General features: G+C 44.0%; 1 protein-coding gene across 2 annotated transcripts in view; it reads left to right on the forward strand.

The window, feature by feature from the left end:
• Positions 1-23243, forward strand: part of LOC124795224 (atrial natriuretic peptide receptor 1-like) — a 1189640-nt gene that overhangs the window by 792203 nt on the left and 374194 nt on the right. The window lies entirely within an intron of this gene.

Here is a 23243-nt window from a genome sequence, read left to right on the forward strand (position 1 = left end):
GACACATAGACACAGGCAACAGAGCATGCACAATGTCGGCACTAGTACAGTGTATATCCACCTTTCGCAGCAATGCAGGCTGCTATTCTCCAATGGAGACGATCGTAGAGATGCTGGATGTAGTCCTGTGGAACGGCTTGCCATGCCATTTCCACCTGGCGCCTCAGTTGGACCAGCGTTCGTGCTGGACGTGCAGACCGCGTGAGACGACGCTTCATCCAGTCCCAAACATGCTCAATGGGGGACAGATCCGGAGATCTTGCTGGCCAGGGTAGTTGACTTACACCTTCTAGAGCACGTTGGGTGGCACGGGATACATGCGGACGTGCATTGTCCTGTTGGAACAGCAAGTTCCCTTGCCGGTCTAGGAATGGTAGAACGATGGGTTCGATGACGGTTTGGATGTACTGTGCACTATTCAGTGTCCCCTCGACGATCACCAGTGGTGTACGGCCAGTGTAGGAGATGCTCCCCACACCATGATGCCGGGTGTTGGCCCTGTGTGCCTCGGTCGTATGCAGTCCTGATTGTGGCGCTCACCTGCACGGCGCCAAACACGCATACGACCATCATTGGCACCAAGGCAGAAGCGACTCTCATCGCTGAAGACGACACGTCTCCATTCGTCCCTCCATTCACGCCTGTCGCGACACCACTGGAGGCGGGCTGCACGATGTTGGGGCGTGAGCGGAAGACGGCCTAACGGTGTGCGGGACCGTAGCCCAGCTTCATGGAGACGGTTGGGAATGGTCCTCGCCGATACCCCAGGAGCAACAGTGTCCCTAATTTGCTGGGAAGTGGCGGTGCCGTCCCCTACGGCACTGCGTAGGATCCTACGGTCTTGGCGTGCATCCGTGCGTCGCTGCGGTCCGGTCCCAGGTCGACGGGCACGTGCACCTTCCGCCGACCACTGGCGACAACATCGATGTACTGTGGAGACCTCACGCCCCACGTGTTGAGCAATTCGGCGGTACGTCCACCCGGCCTCCCGCATGCCCACTATACGCCCTCGCTCAAAGTCCGTCAACTGCACATACGGTTCACGTCCACGCTGTCGCGGCATGCTACCAGTGTTAAAGACTGCGATGGAGCTCCGTATGCCACGGCAAACTGGCTGACACTGACGGCGGCGGTGCACAAATGCTGCGCAGCTAGCGCCATTCGACGGCCAACACCGCGGTTCCTGGTGTGTCCGCTGTGCCGTGCGTGTGATCATTGCTTGTACAGCCCTCTCGCAGTGTCCGGAGCAAGTATGGTGGGTCTGACACACCGGTGTCAATGTGTTCTTTTTTCCATTTCCAGGAGTGTATATCGCTAGCCATTAAAACTGCAACAACAGGAAACGCAACAAACAACGAAAAATTTAGTTACTGTGCATATCTCTTCTCTACGTATATAAATTTACTTCCCCTGCTCGCTTCTTTTCGTATATTCGGGGTAATCTCAAGAACCACTGAAGCGATTTTGATACGGCCTTTGCTACAGGTACACTATGTGATCAAAGGTATCCGGACACACCCAAAAACATACGTTTTTCATATCAGGTGCATTGTGCTGCCACCTACTGCCAGGTACTCCACATCAGCGACCTCACTAGACGTTAGACATCGTGAGAGAACAGATGGGGTCGCTCCGCGGAACTCACGGACTTCGAATGTAGTCAGGGGATTGAGTGTCACTTGCGTCATATGTCTGTACGCGAGATTTCCACACTCATAAACATCCCTAGGTCCACTGTTTCCGATGTGATAGTGAAGTGGAAACGTGAAGGGACACGTACAGCACAAAAGCGTACAGGTCGACCTCGTCTGTTGACTGACAGGGACCACCGACAGTTGTAGAGGGTCGTAAATTGAAAAAAAAGCAGAGGTTAATTGAAACCATCACACAAGAATTCCAGACTGCATCAGGATCCACTGCAAGTACTACGACAGTTAGGCGGGAGATGAGAAAACTTGGATTTGATGGTCGAACGGCTGCTCATAAGCTACAAGGGAACAGTAGAACAACCATAGACAACATTTTTGTTCGTTCCTCATTACTAGAAGGGCATTCTGTTAGCAAAAAGGTGAATGGCCTTTCAGATCATGTTGCACAAATTTTAACTTTAAAAGATTTTTGTGCTGCAACACGTATTAAATGTAGTCATCAGCTGTTCAGGAAAGCTGATCCAGTTGCTGTAGAGACCTTTGTAAACCTTATAAAGGAACAAGAGTGGCAAGATGTTTATAGCGCTGATACAGTAGACGATAAATATAATGCTTTTCTCAAGACTTTTCTCATGCTCTTTGAAAGTTGCTTTCCGTTAGAACGTTTAAAACAGGGTACTAGCACAAACAGGCAGCCTGGGTGGCTGACTAGAGGGATAACAATATCTTGTAGAACAAAGTGGCAATTATATCAAAACGTTAGAAACAGTCAAAATCTAAATGCAGCAGCCCATTACAAACAGTATTGCAAGGTGCTTAAAAATGTTATTAGGAAGGCAAAAAGTATGTGGTATGCAGATAGAATAACTAAGTCTCAGGATAAAATTAAAACCATATGGTCAGTCGTAAAGGAAGTTGCTGGTCTGCAGAGACAGGTCGAGGATATAGAGTCAGTGCGTAGTGGGAATGTCCGCGTTACTGATAAGTCGCATATATGTACAGTACTTAACAATCACTTTCTGAATGTAGCAGGTGAACTAAATAGAAACCTAGTCCCAACAGGAAATCATATAGCGCTCTTAGAAAGAAGCGTTCCGAGACTGTTACCTGAAATGCTCCTCCATGATACTGACAGGAGGGAGATTGAGTTAATAATTAAATCACTAAAGACCAAGAACTCTCATGGATATGACGGGGTATCTAGCAGAATACTGAAGTATTGTTCTATGTATGTTAGCCCAGTTCTCAGCCATATCTGTAACTTTTCCATTAGGAGTGGTCGGTTTCCTGACCGATTAAAGTGCACTACAAAGTACTCGGTAGTGAAGCCACTTTATAAAAAGGGAGACATTGATAATGTTGACAATTTTAGACCTATTTCTATGCCATCGGTGTTTGCTAAAGTTATCGAGAAGGTTGTATATACAAGGTTACTGGAGCATTTAAATTCACATAATTAGCTGTCAAATGTTGAGTTTGGTTTTAGAAATGGTTTAACAACTGAAAATGCGGTATTCTCTTTTCTCTGTGATGTTTTGGACGGATTAAATAAAAGGTTGCGAACGCTAGGTGTTTTCTTTGATTTAACGAAGGCTTTTGACTGTGTTGACCACAAAATATTACTGCAGAAGTTGGACCATTATGGAGTAAGGGAAGTAGCTTACAATTGGTTCGCCTCTTACTTTAAGAACAGAAAGCAGAGGGTGATTCTCCGCAATATTGAGAGTGGTAGTGATGTTCAGTCCCAATGGGGCACTGTTAAGTGGGGCGTTCCCCAAGGGTCGGTGCTGGGGCCACTGCTGTTTCTTATTTATATAAATGATATGCCTTCTAGTATTACAGGTGATTCAAAAATATTTCTGTTTGCTGATGACACCAGCTTGATAGTGAAGGATCTTGTGTGTAATATTGAAACAGTAACAAATATTGTAGTTCATGAAATAAGTTCGTGGCTTGTGGGAAATAATTTGATGCTAAATCACAGTAAGACTCAGTTTTTACAGTTTCTAACTCACAATTCAACAAGAACCGATATTTTGATCAGACAGAATACGCATATTATAAGCGAGGCGGAACAGTTCAAGTTCCTAGGCGTTCGGATAGATAGTAAGCTGTTGTGGAAAGCCCATGTCCAGGATCTTGTTCAGAAGCTAAATGCTGCTTTATTTACCATTAGAACAGTATCCGAAATAAGAGACACTTCAACACGAAAAGTAGTCTACCTCACATATTTTCATACGCTTATGTCGTATGGTATTATTTTTTGGGGTAATTCTTCTGATTCAAAAAGGGTATATTTGGCTAAAAAACGGGCTGTTCGAGCTATATGTGGTGTAAGTTCGAGAACGTCTTGTCGACCCCTATTCAAAAATCTGGGAATTCTGACATTGCCCTCACAGTATATATTTTCTTTAATGTCGTTTGTTGTTAGCAATATTAGCCTATTCCCAAGAGTTAGCAGCTTTCACTCAGTTAATACTAGGCAGAAGACAAATCTGCATGTAGAATGCACTTCCTTGACTCTTGTGCAGAAAGGAGTGCAGTATTCTGCTGCATCCATTTTCAATAAGCTACCACAAGAACTCAAAAATCTTAGCAGTAGCCCAAAGTCTTTTAAGTCCAAACTGAAGAGTTTCCTCATGGCTCACTCCTTCTATTCTGTCGAGGAGCTCCTGGAAGAGCTAAAAAATTAAGCAAATTCCAGTGTTACATTGTTGATTTTCTTCATTTAAACTTACGACTTGTCACCTGAATATGTTTTTTTTATACTTCATTTTATCTGTTTCTAATATCGTGTTATAATTTCATGTATTGACTCGCTCCATGACCATGGAGACTTCTCCTTAATTTGGTCCCACGGAACAATAAATAAATAAGCCACACATCACGCCGGTAAATGCCAAACGACGCCTCGCTTGGTGTAAGGAGCGTAAACGTTGGACGATTGAACAGTGGAAAAGAGTTGTGAGGAGTGACGAATCGCGGTGCACAATGTGGCGATTCGATGGCTGGGTGTGGGTATGGCGAATGCCCGGTGAACGATATTCGCCAGCGTGTGTAGTGCCAACAGTAAAAGTCGGAGGCGGTGGTTTTACGGTGTGGTCGTGTTTTTCATGAAGAGGGATTGCACCCGTTATTGTATTGCGTGGAATTATCACAGCACAGGCCTACATTGATGTTTTAAGCACCATCTTGCTTCCCACTGTTGAACACCAATTCGGGGATGGCGATTGCATCTTTCAACACGATCGAGCATCTGTTCATAATGCACAGCCTGTGGCGGAGTGGTTACACCATAAGAACATCCCTGTAATGGACTGGCTCGCACAGGTCCTGACCTGAAACCTATTGAGCACCTTTGGAATGTTCTGGAACGCCAACTTCGGGCCAGGCCTCACCGACCGACATCGATACCTCTCCTCAGTGCAGCACTCATTGAATAATGGTCTGCCATTTCCCATGAAACCTTCCAGCATACGACTGAACGTACGCCTGCGAGAGTGGAAGCTGTCATCAAGGCTAAGGGTGGGCCAACATCATACGGAATTCCAGCATTACCGATGGAGGGTGCCACGAACTTGTAAGTCATTTTTAACCAGGTGTCCGGATACTTTTGATCATATATTGTAGTTTGATTTATGGAGATGGTTTGTTTATAGAAATTATAAATATTTTCAATATATTGATTGAATAGTAATGAATTTGTCGCATGCCGATTTGAAAACGATGCCCTTGCCATTTAGCAAAGAAGGACTGAACTCCTTGGATGTACAGCTCTGCGCAGCCCGATGTAACCACGGCCAAACAGCGCGTACGAGCGCTCCGCTTTGTTTAAGTACAGACAACTGGAGAAAAGCGCGTGATGCGCGCAGGCAATGTGGCAGCTGCTTAATGTATATTTGGACACTTTGGAATTAAGTTTCATTTCATGTACTACACTCTGTAACCTAAAGTGCACCAATCGAGAAGTAGCAGCATTTCTCATAAACGATGATGTATTCGTGAGCTTCTTGAAGAAGGAAAGGGGCAGGAACCCGATCTTCCGGACATCTTCAAAATAGAGAACGGAATCCTAGCTGATGATTACGGAAAATGTCGATACTCGTCTACAGATACATGAAATGTATTCGCAGCTGCGATATGGACCACCGTCTGCTGCATAATGGAATGACAAAAATGAAAAATTTTGCTGGACCGATCCTCGAACCCGGATCTCCCGCTTATAGCGAGCGGTTGCAGTAATATTAGGTTGTCCAAGTACGTTCCACGGCCAGACCCTAATTTCCACACGTCGTCAACCATGTGTCTACAACTCGCACTCTCCCGCAAAGGAGAGACATTTTAATTGATACGATATTGCAATGATTGTGTTGTTCAAAAGTGCGATGCAATGTTAATTAGGACAAGCATGTATCGTGCAGAACGTGACACACTGCCTTGTGATTAACGGCCGTGGTATTTGCTATAGCTCGGGTGCTCGTAGAAGGCTCCCCAACAAAACAGTCGCTTCAAATTCTGGCATTCGGAGTGTTCGTGGGTGTCCAGCGTCGTGACCGCTAGAACGTAAACTCTCGTTTCACTTAAACGCCTCTCCAAACTTGCAAAAATTTATTTACTGCTTATTTAGCCTGACCAGATTAGATTCTCGAGACTCTGTCTTACATCTGACCAGGAACAACACACAGAAGAGTTCATGGTAATAATATTAACAGAGGTAATAGTAATAATAGTGATAGTTGACACTAATAATAATAATAACGATTATACTAATAATAACAGTGAATAGAATAAGGAATGATATAAATTATTTTAGTACATTTGAGTCTACGATTGGAGTTACCAGGAGCGAAAAGAAGATCGATGAAGGAGAAGACTCAAATGCTAGAGACAGTAGAAGATAGGAAACAATAAATTACAAATAGCGAACTCTTCTGACAAGAGGGCGGAGGGGGGGGGGAGGGGTGATTGATTGGGGGGGGGGGGGAGAGGGAGTTGTTGGGTACAGGAAATTTGCAAAACTAACATGCGGATCTGAGTAGAATAGATGTGTATAGTGACAGAAGATGGGCCATTAGCAATCTCTTGAAGCTCCGAAGGGATTTGGTTTCTCTGATATTTTGTGGAAGATTGTTCCAGGGTCGGGTTCCTGATAAGTGGAATGATTAGAGGATGTGGCAGTATTATAATTTGATACAGAGAGGATTTTACTGTGTTCTGAGCGGATGTTTCTATTGTGCTGTTCAGTTAGTAGTGAAGAAGTTGACAATAAATAAAGAGAGAGTGCAGTGATTCAGAAGATGATAGAGCAGGCATAGGGTCTCTACGCCTACTGGCTCGTATCCGTGATAATTTCTTGTAGGCTGGAGTGAGATGGTCGAAAAAGCGGATGTCATAAATGTATCGTGCACAAGCATTCATCGCCAGTTCCAACCCGCGAGAGCTTTCGTATGATAGTCCTTGGAGAACAGCATCATCATAGTCGAGTATAGAGGGTGTATGTGACTCTACAAGTTTCTTTTTAAGCTCGGAAGGAAACACTTTTTTATGATTGTGTACTGAGTGAAGTGACGCTGACGCCTTCGTACAGACTGCAATTATGTGTTCAGTCCAGACTAAGTTGTAGTCCAGAATTGTTCAAAAAATGTTCAGATTTGTGTGAAATCTTATGGGACTTAACTGCTAAGGTCATCAGTCCCTAAGCTTACACACTACTTAACCTAAATTATCCTAAGGACAAACAACACACACCCATGCCCGAGGGCGGACTCGAACCCGGGACCAGCCGTCCGGAATTGTTGCCAAATTCTTCGAAGCGGAAGGAAAGATTATTTCTGCGGCATTTAGGATTAATTGTGGAACAGATTGAGGGGCAATGAATCTTTTACAAGCGCCCAAGGTTGCTTGTGTTTTAGGTGGGCTAAGTTTCAAACCTAATTCTGCGCCCACTCTGACGAGGCAAGTAAATCACCATTTTCGTGCTGGATGGCTGTGAACAAGTTTGTTGGGTTTTCACTTAGATATAGCTGGGGATCATCAGTACGTAAGTGACATTTACAGTGGGAGAGAACAGTTGAGACGTCACTAACACATTTAGAGAATAGTAGCGGGCTCAGTACTGATCCTTAAGGGATTCCTCATACTACATTCTTCCGTTCTGACCTTTTTGTTCCTACCATAACACATTGCTGGCGCTATGTAAAGTATGAGTGGAACCATTCCAGAGCACTTGAAGAAAAGTTTAAGCTTTAGAACTCAGCAAGTAAAATGTCCAAGTCCACAGTATCGAATGCTTTGCTGAAATCAAAAAGGCACATTCTAGTCGCTGCTATTTGTCCACAGCTTGTTTTAAGGCACCAGCAACTTTTATAAGAGCAGTCACCGTGCTGCGATTTTGCCGGAAACCAGACTGGTATTTATGTAAAAGGTTATGTGACGTTAAATAATTATGGAGTTGTCCGTGAACTATGTATACTAAAGTCTTGGATAGTGCTGGTAGAATGCAAATTGGCCCGTAGTCGGATGGTTCTTTGGCAGTTCCTTCTATCGTAATGGTTTTATGAGTTTCAGCTTCCAGTCTGATAGGGAGGTGGAAGAGGTTAAACAATTGTTAAAAATGTCCTTCATTATGGGCAGCAGTGGATCGACGAGAAAACTGATGATTTGCACTGTAATGTTATCGTGCCCTGCAGCTGCAGAACGAATTCGCGCTATAGATTTCCTGACCGTGTTAGGACTTACTGTCAGCAGAGAAAATTTCACGTATCCACTAACCACTGATGCGTTAAGGGAATCGATAGTTTGTGCCCTTGTGTGTTGGTCAAGCAGAGATGTCGGTGTTGCAAAATGCTCATTTAGGTCTTCAATAAAAAGTAGGGGTTTAGCAGTAGATTTGGGTTTGCCTTTTCCTAGACCTCGTAGATTTGTCCACAGTACGGCATATGGTGTGGCTGTGTGGCGCCTGTTGGGGTAACGTTCTTCATAGAGCCGACAAGTCTCACTTGTATTCTTTTGGGCTTCCCATTTCACGAGAAACATGTCGGAAAACTCTGCATTTGTGCACACGACTGTCTTTGTTCACATCCGTTTTGTGAAAGCAGCACAAATACAGAAAACTGCGTGCATCACAAAACTAAGGAGCACGAGACGGTACTGTACTCTTCCCTATTCTGCGTACGACTGTGGAGTGCTGTGTGTGCCATGTAAAAAAAGAGAAAAAAAGAAAAAGAGAAAAGCACTGGTAAACAGTCCGACCTTGCAGCACACACGTTATGCCCTCTGCTGCTTGTATCTGTTGCTTTCTTTACTTACAGTCCCGTTAAGGGGGTTCTAGCGATTCAACAGTCTCAGAGCGATAAAAGCTTATACAGGGTGATTCAAAAAGAATACCACAACTTTAAAAATGTGTATTTAATGAAAGAAACATAATATAACCCTCTGTTATACATCATTACAAAGAGTATTTAAAAAGTTTTTTTTTCACTCAAAAACAAATTCAGAGATGTTCAATATGGCCCCCTCCAGACACACGAGCAATATCAACCCGATACGCCAACTCGTTCCACACTCTCTGTAGCATATCAGGCGTAACAGTTTGGATAGCTGCTGTTATTTCTCGTTTCAAATCATCAATGGTGGCTGGGAGAGGTGGCCGAAACACCATATCCTTAACATACCCCCCATAAGAAAAAATCGCAGGGGGTAAGATCAGGGCTTCTTGGAGGCCAGTGATGAAGTGCTCTGTCACGGACTGCCTGGCGGCCGATCCATCGCCTCGGGTAGTTGATGTTCAGGTAGTTACGGACAGATAAGTGCCAATGTGGTGGCGCTCCATCCTGCTGAAATATGAATTGTTGTGCTTCTTGTTCGAGCTGAGGGAACAGCCAATTCTCTAACATCTCCAGATACTGTAGTCCAGTTACAGTAGCACCTTCGAAGAAAAAGGGACCAAAAACTTTATTGGCTGAAATGGCACAGAAAACGTTCACCTTAAGCGAGTCACTACATACTGAGTTGTTTCCCGCGGATTCTCAGTGCCCCATATACGAGTCGATTTTCCTGGGCTGCGAACAAATGCTTGCTGGATGCGTGCTACATTTTCATCACTCGTTCTCGGCCGTCCAGAACTTTTCCCTTTGCACAAACACCCATTCTCTGTAAACTGTTTATACCAATGTTTAATACACCACCTATCAGGAGCTTTAACACCATACTTCGTTCGAAATGCACGCTGAACAACTGTCGTCGATTCACTTCTGCCGTACTCAATAACACAAAAAGCTTTCTGTTGAGCGGTCGCCATCTTAGCATCAACTGACGCTGACGCCTAGTCAACAGCGCCTCAAGCGAACAAATGTACAACTAAATGAAACTTTATAGCTCCCTTAATTCGCCGACAGATAGTGCTTAGCTCTGCCTTTTGTCGTTGCAGAGTTTTAAATTCGTAAAATTGTGGTATTCTTTTTGAATCATCCTGTATTATCTCCTTCACTCCTTGCCTATCTCGTGTGGCCCACCTCGACATCACAGAGGCGCTAGCATGCAAATGAAGCGTTTCCAAACACACATTTATTAGCACAATATGCTCAGATGGGAGATGAAAAAGCTTGCACAGGATAGAGTAGCATGGAGAGCTGCATCAAACCAGTCTCAGGACTGAAGACCACAACAACAACAACATGCTCAGATGGTACACATATACTAATAACCACACCTTGTAAACATACCTTTTGAGATACTCTGCAGATCATCATGTACTCGCACCTTCTTCAGCTGCAGGAATGATTTTTTCTGTACTGAGAATATCGAAAAAACGTTCCCATTAGCATAAAGTTTTAGTTACCGTACCTCTCAGAATTGGAAATACTAGAGTAATTGTTTGTTAGTGTTCGATGAAGTTGTTCTTGATGCGACACTACCATTTGCGTAAGCACATGAATGGTGTAAACGATAACTTTTTGCAACGTAGCACAGGGGCGTAGGGAAAGTGAAGATGAACAATATGATATAGCATACTTGCTATCTATCAAGCAGGGAAATAACCTCTAATTGGCCTACAAAATCTGGTGAGCTACTGCGCATGAGTGATGCGCCAGATTTTGAATATTCTCTCGCCTTTTTACGCCATCGGATTGGTCGATATTAGCCTCTTGAAGCTTATTTCTTTGCTTCGCTAAAACCAACCTTGAGTTTTAGACAGATCTGGTTTTTGCACAGACAAATTGTGAAATTGACGTTCGCGTAAATTTTTCCTCAGAGGTGTGTGAATTTTAACAGCACGAAATTAACGATTATATTGTTTTGTTTCTCTGTCCTTACTAGGACGTTATCATACTTGTAAGGTTTAAGTTGAGATCGAATTGCAAACGTTATTAGCTTTGGCAACACTTTGGCAAAATTTTGGTTCTTTTATTTTATTACCCTCACGAGAAAGTTATTATATGATATAAACGAAATAAAAAACACGTTTCTTGTAGTGGCCATTTTCGTAGCAGTTGTGTGTAACGGTAACAGTGAACTGTAAGATCTCCACCTGGTTGCGAGATGATAAAAAGCAGTTTGCTTACATGCAATGGATTAGAAGTTACCTGTAAGTACCTTTCCATTTCATAAAAAACGGTAATTGAACTGTTTTTGAATCCATAATCTAGATGTGAAATCATAACCTATGTGTAAAAATGGACAAATCATGTAATATTTCAGGACGCCCACTGAAGATGCCTTGTAAAAAAGGGGAAACTCGTCTGGGTGCATAAATAAAAATAAAAATTTCTATGTGCAGCATGCAAAAAAGGCATTTTCTTTGAAAAAACTAAAATAAAAAACTTCAAAGATCTGACAGACAAAGCTTGTGGCGAAAAGGGTGCAATGGTGTACTAAATCTCGCGCAGCTCGCATGCACTGTGGTTTATGTGGCGTTTGTAGGCAAATATGAGACCAGAAGAGTCTCTTATCAAATCGTTCGTCCCGACTTCCCCTACATTACTGTGGTACACTGTGAGCTGCTTGAATTTTAGCTTCGCTAGCTGCGTTTGTACCGTGGCAGAGTTACGAAAAACGTTGTAACGGGACTGGATAGCCTCGCTCGCAACCACCACAAAGGCAGTGTGACGTCCGCACCTGTAGCTAGCGCCGCGTTGTGGCCGAGGGAATGCAATGCGGACAAAGGGCGCCCCTGCTGCAACAGATAGCGGCCGCGACGTGCACCAGCACCTCTCCCCACCCCTCACACACAAACACACCACTTGCAGCGGGGTAGCTACGCCCGCCACTTTCGACGCTTTCGGGCAGCGCCACATTCCGTGGCCTGGCGCCCTCGGCAAATAGCACCGCGCCACGGCGCTGTGGTGCAAACAGCGACATCCGACGACGAATCTCAGTCCCTCCTCCTGGACCGAAGGGCTCTGTTCTTGTGCGTTCAGGCGTCACGCTCATTTCTGGCCCCTCTTGTCTCTGCCAAGAGCAGAGGACGAATCTTCACTACAAGTCTCATTCACAGCGCGGTGGCGGAGAAATTGCGGTGCAGTTGAGACAAAAGAAGTATTAATTATTTCATCTCAGTTCCTCCAAGTGATCTAACGCTGTCGAGATTCGAACATCATTTCCTGTTCGGTGACATTTTTAGTCCAAGTTCCTTTTTTCTCTTTGTGTCATCAGTCATCTGACTGCTTTTATGCGGACCGCCACGAATTCCTCTCCTCTGCCAACCTCTTCATCTCAGAGTAGCACTTGCAACCTACGTCCTCAATTATTTTCTGGGTGTACTCCAATCGCTGTCCTCCTCTTCAGTTTTTTCACTTTACAGGTCCGTCAAGTACCATGCAAGTCATTACCTGATATCTTAACAGATGTCATATCATCCTGTCCCTTCTCCTTATCAATGTTTTCCACATATTCCTTTCCTCTCCGACTCTGCGCGGAACCTCCTCAACCCTTATGCAATCAGTCCACCTAATTTTCAACATTCGTCTGTAGCACCACATCCCAAATGCTTCGATTCTCTTCCGCTCAGGTTTTCCCACAGACAATGTTTCACTACCATACTCCAGACGTACATTCTCTGAAATTTATTCCTCAAATTAAGGCCTATCCTTCATACTAGTAGACTTCTCTTGTTCAGGAATGCCCTTTTTGCTATTGCTGGTCTACTTCTGATGTCCTTCTTCCTCCGTCCGTCACTGGTTATTTCACTGCCTAGGTAGCAGAATTCCTTCACTTCATCTACTTCGTGGCTATCAGTCCTGATGTTGAGTTTCTCCCTTTTCTCAATTCTGCTACTTTCTTCGATTTACTCCCATTTCATATTCTGCCCTCATTAGATTGTTCATTCCATTCAGCACCTTCCGTAATCCTTCCTCACCTTCACTCAGGATAGCAATGTCATCAGCGAATCGTATCATTGATATCCTTTCACTTTGAATTTTAATTTCACTCTTGAACGTTTCTTTTATTTCCATCATTGCTTCCTCGATGTACAGATTCAACAGTTTTTGCCCTCTACGGGTCCGTCTAGTACCACTGAAGTCATTCCCTGATGCACTAACAGATGTCCTATCACCCTGTTCCTTCTCCTTAGCTGTGTTCATCCCTGTCTTACACCCTTTTTATTCCGAGCACTGTCGTGTATTAGAGTCAGAATTCAAAAGAGCTTTGGAGGACTTAAGACAAAATAAGGCAGAAGGGACAGATAACTTTTCATCAGAATTTCAAAGTGTCCTATTGGCTCTTGTGCGTACTGTAATTTATCCGTCTCTCCTTATAGCTTACGCCTATTTTTATCAGAATTTGAACATCTTGCACCATTTTACAATGAGGAACACTTTTTCCAGGTCGATAAATCCTATGAACGTGTCTTGATATTATTATTATTATTATTATTATTATTATTTTTTTTTTTTTTTTTCTTGTCCCAAGTTGGATGCATGAGCTGTTAAGCTGATTGTGCGATAATTATCGCACTTGTCAGCTCTTGCAGTCTTTACCATTTCCCCCAGTGACTTTAGAAATTCTCATGGAAAGTTATTTATCCCTTCTGCCTTATTTGATCTTAAGTTCTCCAAAGCTCTTTTGAATTCTGATTCTAATACTGCATCCCCTCTCTCTTCTGAATCAACTCCTGTTTCTTCTTGTATCACATCAGACAAATATTCCCCCTCATAGAGGCTTTCAACGTATTCTTTCCACCTATCCGCTCTCTCCTCTGCATTTAACAGTGCAGGTCCCGTTGGTCTCTTAATGTTACTACCCCTGCTTTTAATGTCACCAAAGGCTGTTTCGACTTTCCTGTATGCTGAGTCTGTCCTTCCGACAGTCGCTTCTTTTTCGATTTCTTCACATTTTCGATGCAGCAATTTCGTCTTTGCTTCCCTGCACTTCCTATTTATATAAGTCCTCAACGACTTGTATTTCTGTATTACATGTTCCTAAACTAATTAAATGATCCCCTCCTGTCATTAGTTTGTTAAATTAGTAATCTCCATGAAAAGTCGCGCTAGTACCGTGTAACACTGCCTCAACGCTTGATAATGGCCTGAATTCAGCGGGAAACAGATTCTGCAGGCTTCTTCAGTTACCCGGTGTGGAGCTGAATCCACTAGCTAATGATTAAATTCTGTAACGTCATATCCTTACGGGAATGCTGGCTGTCAAGTAGCATTGTCTGTTCAATATGATCTCAAACACTCATTAAGATCACGTAATTTAGCAGACCATACAAGCTGCGATAAGGTGCCTGAGTGTTCATGGAACCAGTAGCATTTGCATGCAGCGTAGAACACGTTGCTGTTGACACCTTGGAAGTTGCGAACCACCATAATGTACTCATTGTGGAGATCCGGAAGGAAGGCCAACGATCGGTGATCCACAATGTTGAAGTAAACATCCTAGTTCATATTCACGGTAATGTGAATGACTTCACGCAATTGACGGTACGGAAGGCTTCCACAACACATCACAGAACTACATTCTCCACACTGTAGGGGGAACGCGCCGTCGCTGTAATCGGACAAGGTGCGTCATTTGAAAAGAGGCAAAGTTGCAACTCATCGGGCCATGCTTCAGACCTATAGTCAACCAGAGTTGCCCCCACTGTTTGAAGTGCTTTACGTCTTGCCTGTTTCACAATGTAGCAGTAACCTGCTGCTACAGCTGTGACTAAGGTCAACCTCCTCCTCTCCTTCTAGCAGCGGACACAACGCTGTGAGCAATACTGAACTCCTGGGGTACGCTCTACACACATCGTCCTTCTTCCAGTTTCCCATTGGCTGTTCACCGTACTAAGTTATTCGAACGTTGCCTCCTTCTGATGTCGTAATTAAGAACACCACCACAGGGCATCGTTACTGCTCGCTGATTGGCGCACGCCGTGTTTTGCCGTTCGTGCAACTGCCTCGCGTTGCCGGACCGGCTACATTTGATGCTGTGGTGTTGCTGACATGACGCCGTGTGACGTCCAGCTGTCTACGTACGACTGGGAGACCTCTGGCAAAATGCTAGCTCACTTTCATTCGTTTCCACTGGGCTCTTAATGTGTTGTGTTACCTCGTTCTAAAGCTTTGCAGTGTATTTTGTCTGTGTAGCTTCGTGTTTCTTCTATACGACCACAGCTCTTTCATTAGTCTAAGATGACAGACTGATAAGTATTGGTGAATGTCTACGAATGCTGGATAAATTTTGTTTAACGGCGGTAGAGCTGGTAGGCCTCACCACTTGAAATTGTTGTAGGGGAGGCAGATGTCAGACTGAGTTTCATTGGGAGACTACGAAAAAAAGTCGTTGACTATTGTTTGCGAGCCGGGAACGCTTGGAAATTGTATTAGTAAAAAACGAGCCTCAGAGCCAAACAGAAATACCACCTTCCGTTACCGGGATATCGTCAAGGAAATAATCATTTAACTGCAGTGACAGATACTGTTAACCAGAGGACAGGCCTTATGCGTTACGAAGAGCTTCAGTTTTAAAATTTGTCTTGAGGCATGTCCGGCGAAGAGTTTGTAACGTACTACGTCTCCCCATAGAAATGTCACGAAATGATGGGGTTGATAAAATCATGGTACATCATAATCTAGCAAATGCTAATCCAATTTTATGGTTTGATAGTAGGAATTTAAAAATAATTTTCAGATACTTTAATATTACATGTCAACTAAAGTCCCACATTGTTTCTGTAAATTTACTTTTTTTCTTTGGTATCCTCTACTGCTTGCTCTATGTACAGACCGAAAAAGATCAGGAACAGGTTACAGCCACACCTCATTCAGCTCAACGCAACGAAACAACAGAAAGACGTAGACTGATGATCCAGAACTTTATGAGCACCGACGTACTATCGATATGCACCCGTCTAGGCGCTAGCAGGGTCACCTAGGGAGGAAAGACTACTAGTCAGAAACACGCACTGTGCATGAACTATCAGTGTGCGTAATGTCCGTGAGTAGAATAGGGAGGAGCGCAATCTATCTGAGTTTCATCGAAGGCAGATTTTGATGGCCTGGAGGCCTGGCACGAGCAGTATGGAAACTTCACGACTTCTCGGGTGTTCCAGCAGTGCCGTGGTGAGTGTCTTCAACACGTGGCGAAACCAAGGTGAAACCACGTCCAGACGTCGTGAGGTTGGGCGGCCACCCCTCATTACAGATGTCGGACGTCGTAGGCTGGGCAGACTTGTAAAACAGGACAGGCGGTGAACTGTGGCGTAACTAACGTCAGACGTTAATTCTGGGCAGAGTACAAGTGTGTCTGAAACACTCCTAATGATGGACCTCCATAGCCGACGACCCATGCAAGTGCGGATGTTCTACATGTGCATCTGCATCTACATGGAAACTCTGCAGATCACATTTAAGTACCTGGCAGAGGGTTCATCGAAGCATCTTCACAATTCTCTTTTATTCCAATCTCGTATAGCGCACGGAATGAATGAAACCTATAACTTCTGCTCTGATATCCCTTACTTTATCGTGGTTATCGTTCCTCCCCATGTAGGTCGGTGTCAACAAAATATTTTCACATTCGGAGGAGAAAGTTGGTGATTGGAACTTCTTGAGAAGATTCCTCCGCAACGAAAAACGCCTTTCTTTTATGATGTCCAGCCCAAATCCTGCATCATTTCCGTGACACTCTCTCCCATATTTCTATGAACTTTTGTGATGTACTCCGTCAGTCAAATGGTTCAAATGGCTCTGAGCACTATGGGACTTAACATCTGAGGTCATCAGATCCCTAGAACTTAGAACTACGTAAACCTAACTAACCTAAGGACATCACATAAATCCATGCCCGAGGCAGGATTCGAACCTGCGACCGTAGCGGTCGCGCAGTTCCAGACTGAAGCGCCTAGAACCGATCGTCCACACCGGCCAGCACTCCATCGGTCCTATCTGGTAAGGATCCCACACAGCAGTATTCTAAAAGAGGACGGACAAGCGTGGTGCAGGCAGTCTCCTTAGTAGGTCTGTTACATTTTATAAGTATCCTGCCAATAAAACGCAATCTTTACTTAGCCTTCGCCACAATATTTTCTATGTGTTCCTTCCAAGTTGCTCGTAATTGTAATTACTAGGTATTTAGTTGAATTTACGGCTTTTAGATTAGACAGATTTATCGTGTAACCGAAATTTAACAAGTCCCTTTTGGCACTCAAGTGGATGACCACACATTTTTCGTTATTGCCACTTTTCCCACCATTAAGATATCTTTCCTAAATCGTTTTACAGTTTGTTTTGAAATTCCGATGACTTTATTACTCGATAAACGACAGCGGCAACAACGACTGCGATGGACATGTGACCATCAGTGCTGGATGTTGACGCAGTGGCAGAGCGTTGCATAGCCTGATGAATCCCGATACCATCTTTATCTTGCCTCTGGGAGTGCGAGAATCTGTTGTCTTCCAAGGAAAACAGTTCCTTGACACCTACACTGTGGGACGGAGACAAGACGACGGCGGCTCTATTATGCTTTGAGGAACATTCACGTGGACGTCCAAAGCCCCAGTGGAGCTCGTGCAAGGAACCATGACTGCCTAGCAGTATCGTACACTGCTTGCAGACACGTACAAAAAATGGCTCTGAGCACTGTGGGACTTAACATCTGAGGTCATCACTTCCCTAGACTTAGAACTGCTTAAACCTAACTAACCTAAGGACATCACACACATCAGTGCCCGAGGCATGATTCGAACCTGCGACCGTAGCGGTTGCGCGGCTCCAGACTGAAGCGCCTACAACCGCTCGGCCACATCTGCCGACGGCAGTGGTATTTTTCAGCAAGATAATGCAGCATGTCACAAGGCCATGAGTGTGACGGAGTGCTCCGACGACCATAGTGCCGAGTTACAATTGATGTGCTGGGCCCCTAACTCGTGAGATCTGAAGCCGATCGAACCGATCTGGGATGTGACTGAACGTGGCGTAAGAGCTCATCGCCCCCTATCCGAAATTTTCGGGAATTACGTGACTTGTGTGTGCAGATCCGGTGCCAACTCTCTCTCGACCTATCAAGGCCTCATTGCTTCCATTCCTCGATGGGACGCAACAGTTATCCATGCGAAAGGTGGACGTACCAGCTATTACGTAGGTAGTCATAATGTACTGGCTGATCAGTGTATGTTATGATACGGAATGCTTTATTATAACATGGCGATCTATGCAGACATGTGACACTCTTCCACGTTGGATTATTTCAGGTGCTTTATAATGGCTCACAGCCGATTTTAGCTAATAGCACGATTTTAATAATACACAATACAGCCTACAACGGCCAGTGTATTCTTTAATTATTTTATTTTAGATAGATTTTCTTTGCTGCACTGTTTATTTACTTACTCATAGTGGTACAAGTTACATGACAAGCTCATATCGGCAATAAATCGACATAGACTTATATGGATGCAAGGAGCAATCTTATACCCACTATACCATCTTGAAAGATGCACTTGATGATGGCCGGGCGTGTAAACGACCTCCTCGGGTAACTTTTATCAGTACGCGTAAATAAATAAATAATGCAGCAAATGATTGGTACTTAATTATGCCGTTCTTCGATCTCATGCAAACTGCAGGCCCACTGGAAAGGAAAGGGTTGAAGCAACAGAAGACATTCAACAAAAACGGAAATAGCGCTGTTGCCGCAATACAGCACTGTTTGGTCGCAAATACTGGCGAATTGGCAGACCTGACTTTCGACAGTTCTAACCAGTGGATGACAGAGATAAGAATAAAGTGGACAAACAGCACAGTGGTTGGATGGCAGCCAAGTAAAGCGACTAGGGTGACCACCGAAACAGTGGTCTACTGTAGCAGTGGACTAGGATGCTACATGCTGTATCACAAAGCATTGTTCTACAGTCGGCTACGTTTTGAGAGGCGACCTCTTGTCACAACACATCCAAATGGAGGAAGTACGCAAATTCTCCCAGCTCAGCCGGCCAGTGTGGCCGACTGGTTCTAGGCGCTACAGTCTGGAACCGCACGACCGCCACGGTCGCAGGTTCGAATCCTGCCTCGGGCATGGATGTGTGTGATGTCCTTAGGTTAGTTAGGTTTACGTAGTTCTAAGTTCTAGGGATCTGATGACCTCAGATGTTAAGTCCCATAGTGCTCAGAGCCATTTGAACCATCTCCCAGCTCAGCCGGTAACAATACGCTATCGGCGGCGTCCATTTGTCTGGCCCAGTGTCTGTCCCAGGCATCAGTCGGATGTGCACACAATAAGCTACATCATCGACGACCGAGCGAGGTGGCGTAGTGGTTAGACACTGGACTCGCATTCGGGAGGACGACGGTTCAATCCAGCGTCCGGCCATCCTGATTTAGGTTTTCCGTGATTTCCCTAAATCACTCCAGGCAAATGCCGGAATGGTTCCTCTGAAAGGGCACGGTCGACTTCCTTCCCCATCCTTCCCTAATCCGATGAGACCGATGACCACGCTGTCTGGTCTCCTTCCCCAAAAACAGCCAACCATCATCGACGAGCAACAGCATCCACTTGGCGAAGCTGCTGGTCTACGGGCCATCAGCTATCCCTAATGGTTCAGTGCTTCATACTGGGCACACAAAGGCGTGCAACTGCTTGACACTCATGCCTGCCCTCCAGAGCCCCGGGTTCGGCTCGCAGCGTCTGCTGGTCCCTCCCAGCCGCCTTGGGGCGAGAGGAATGTGCGCCGGTCCAGCCGAGCGACCACTGCACAGCGTACGTGGCCGACCACCTTGCTTCAGCAAGGCAGCTTCTCCGTCACCTGCGGTCACGCACTCAGATGCCCTTAGCGGACTCAATCGCTACCGTCAGCCACAGGCAGCATCTGAGCAGATCCAACTACTGTACGAGCAAGGACGAATAATAAAGAATGCTTTACTTAGCCATCATTATAAACTCCGCACTCGCCACGGTACTGGGACATCCCATCACGGCAGCCTCCTTCCCGCACACGCTCGCAGGAGTGGCCATTCTGCAGCATAGGTGTCGGCGCAACTGCCAAAATAAACAGGACACCGTTATGTCAAAGTGGAATTAAAGCTACTGGGAAACTAACAACTATTCTTCAGAAACATTTTACGAGTCTTCCGATATAAATTGGTGTCACATTGACAGTTGCAGAAGACGTATTCCTGGCGAAACACTCAGAAGAAACATGTGGCAAAATAGGCAATATTCATTTATTTATCTTTAAACTCCCAGTTTCATGACTTTTATCTTTGTGAAATAATAAACAGACAATCAGCTGCAGAATGGAAGGTTTACTGAAACCTCTTTACTATGGTTTCAATGTTTATAAAAACGTCTTCTTCAGAAGGTACATTAAAACATAGCCGAAAGGTGCCAGTCATAACAATCAAAACTTGCGCAATATGGTTGTCGTTTGGTACTTCCTCACCAATGTGCAGCCAGTACACTAGCTTTGCAGCTAAAGTACATAAAAGTGATCAAAATGAGTAGTATCTAAGTTAAAGAGGAAACAAAAAGTGGTGGTAGCAATAAGAACAGATTTCCTCCTCCTCTCTTCCGGAATTGTCTTGCTACATAGTCTGTTTCGTCACTCATTTCTCTCTCGCTCTTTATGTGGCGCTTTTTCCATTTGAGACACAGTTCTATCTCCATCACCTGTATCCTTAAGTGCTTTTTTTATATTAACGGACTGTCTTTTACTATTTATATGCAAATAAGAAGCAGCTCTACTTCAAGTCTTTTTCTGCATTATATTAGATTAAATTAGATGCACTTCCGTTACATACATAAACATCCTTGAAATTCCCTGGCAGTTTAAAACTGTGTGCTGACCGAGACTCGAACTCGGGACCTTTGCCTTTCGCCGGCAAGTGCTATACTAGCTTGCTTGGGTAGCTTAGATGGTAGAGCACTTGCCCGCGAAAGGCAAAGGTCCCGATTTCGAGTCTCGGTCCGGCACACAGTTTTAATCTGCCAGAAAGTTTCGTATCAGCGCACACTCCGCCGCAGAGTGAAAATCTCATTATACGTCCTTGATGAACAGATGCTTAGTGATGGAGAACATATGTTTCAAACATATGTACACTAAACGTGTTTACAAAAAAAAAAAGGAGATAAGCTTACGTTACTTCCACAGATCCGAATTATACTGGTTCTTATGTCTATGGAATAATTTTAAAAATCTGAAACCTACTTCATTTAAGAGATAATACTGAACTTTCACAAATATGTAAGTGTGCTGTACGTACTGGAAAGTGATAACGTAATTCTTGCAGCTACACATTACCAAACAGAAAGCAGTTCACAACACTTAATTGGACACATTACTGTATTGAGGATGTGAAAAATTCTGATTTTGCGTAACATTCACGGTATTTGATATTATGAGTAACATACAAAATAATTGGTTACAGTAACAAATTCGTCAGTGGGGTAACTGGGGATGCCCACTGCACTCTTAAACAAAACTTTTTTTTGTAGCCGAAATTTTGGATTTCCTCGCCGGTTACTGAAAGTGCCTGTTCATGTAGGGCAGATACTCTTCTGGACCAAAGGAAGTGACTTTAAATTATTCTTTTAATTATTCTTGTTTCTACCGTAGACGCGGCGAAACAAGCTGTTGGCTTTAAAAACAGGTACAGTTTTCACGGCAGATTTGATGAAAACCAAACACATTAAAAACAGTAGGTCGCATTCCTAATTTCTTGAACAAATTTTTGCAAGGTAATCTTCACTTGAAGCGACAATTAATTAGTATTATACGCTTCTGGTCTCGCAAAACTTTACCGCCGCTTGGTGAGTTACCGTTAAAAAGTATGCGGAATATAAGCAAACGAAATTTAACATACTTCTTATTTTTATGTAACCTATTTCTAATAAAAACTGAACGGCAAATAAAGATATGTTTATACGCTTCTGTGACTGCGTGGCATGCTCCTCGAAACTGAATTTACTGTCACGTTTAAATCCAAGTATTTGACACTGTCAACTTTTTCTCTCTGCTCGTCGCCATAATTATGTTGGGAGGAAATATCAACGTTTCTCTTGCTTTCTAGCGGAAAGTGGCAAGGCAGCAACGAACTGGTTTGTCACTTTCATCTTCCACACCTGTTCAAGTAATTTAGTTGCGGTGTCCCTTTATGCTCTTTACCGAATCATTTTATTCCAACATTTTCGGCTAACAGTATTTACATTTTCTTTGCAATCATTTTAACTTCTGTTAAGTTTTGAAGTAAAAGACAAAAGTGAATTTCGATATTATATGCGTCCCCACGACAACTAAGGACTATATGTTTATACATAATTTTTTCGATTCTTTCACTGACCTCTTGCTAATCGTAAACACGTTAGAAAAGTAAATGCTGGTGCAGTTTACCACGCATTTACTTTGAACGGTGGCTTTTAGGGGAATTGCAGAATTTATTGGAAGTTGTTGAGATGTCGGAAGCAGAGTGTCAGCTTTAAAAAGCAACTGACGTGCCGTCTATTCACGACCGGGAAGGAATAGCTAGGAAAGTGAATTCCACAAACTGCTGCGATTGGCAGGTGTTGAAAGCGCCCGGAAAGACAAATGCGTGTGGGCGACAGATGAAAAGCCCTTTTAACGCACCGCGATACTATTGAAAGGGCCTTTGACGGAGGGTCCGTTCTGCCCAAACACTGCGAATGAACCTGGCGGTTTCCTGACAGCATCGTCATTCCACGTGTGTGATGACCGACCCTCCACAAATATATCAGAGGAAGAGAAATTGTTGGAGGAAAGAGCGATAGGGGATGTAAATTGATCGCTGGTGTCTTTACTTCATGATGAAAAGCAGTTCTTACAATATGCACAGTTAAACGGGAAACTGATTTCAGTCGTCGGATTATCATCAGTTGTATTTGTCTGGCAAAGCATAGGAGAAGACGCCGAAGAGTATTTCAGTCTATAGTAAGCAAAATAGAGGGATAAGATCAAATAATGGGAACACTGTACTCTAAACACCTCATTTTCAGAGGTTTTTCTACGACTTGACTTGAAACGTACACACGTTTTAGTTTTATCCAAGCCTTATAACAACTACGAAAATGTTCCAGCTCGTATATTTTACAACAAGTGTTCCTGTCTTCAAAAAATGGATCCAATGGCTCTGAGCACTACGGGACTTAACTTCT

The sequence above is a fragment of the Schistocerca piceifrons genome, chromosome 4 (genome assembly GCF_021461385.2).
Source record: "Schistocerca piceifrons isolate TAMUIC-IGC-003096 chromosome 4, iqSchPice1.1, whole genome shotgun sequence".
NCBI classification, from domain to species: Eukaryota; Metazoa; Arthropoda; class Insecta; order Orthoptera; family Acrididae; genus Schistocerca; species Schistocerca piceifrons.